Source organism: Buceros rhinoceros, unplaced genomic scaffold (genome assembly GCF_000710305.1).
Source record: "Buceros rhinoceros silvestris isolate BGI_N320 unplaced genomic scaffold, ASM71030v1 scaffold6719, whole genome shotgun sequence".
In the NCBI taxonomy this organism is placed as follows: domain Eukaryota; kingdom Metazoa; phylum Chordata; class Aves; order Bucerotiformes; family Bucerotidae; genus Buceros; species Buceros rhinoceros.
Window position 1 is genome coordinate 8,055 of NW_010431998.1, and position 473 is coordinate 8,527.

A 473-nucleotide genomic window follows, 5' to 3' on the forward strand; every position below is an offset into this window, starting at 1 on the left:
TCCAGCTGTAGACCAATGTCCCCGGGTCCTTTTCTGCTGAGCAGCTTTCCAGCCGCTTCTCCCTGAGCCTGTAGCATTGCAGGGGATTGTTGTGGCCCAAGTGCAGAATGCAGCACCTGACCTTGTTGAACCTCATACAGGTGACCTCAGCCCATCAATCTGGCCTGTCCAGATGCCTCTGTAGAACCTCCTGATCTTCAAGCAGATCAAGACACTCACCCAGCTTGGTGTCATCTGTGAACTTGCTGAGGGTGCGCTCAATCCCCTCATCCAGATGATTGATACAGATGTTAAAGAGAACAGGCCCAAATACTGAGCCCTAGGGAACACCACTTGTGACTGGCCACCAACTGGACTGAAGTCCAGTGACCACCACTCTTTGGGACTAGCCGTCCAGCCAGTTTTTTATCCAGTGAAGAGTACACTCATCCAAGCCATGAGCAGCCAGTTTCTCCAGGAGAATGCTGTGGGCG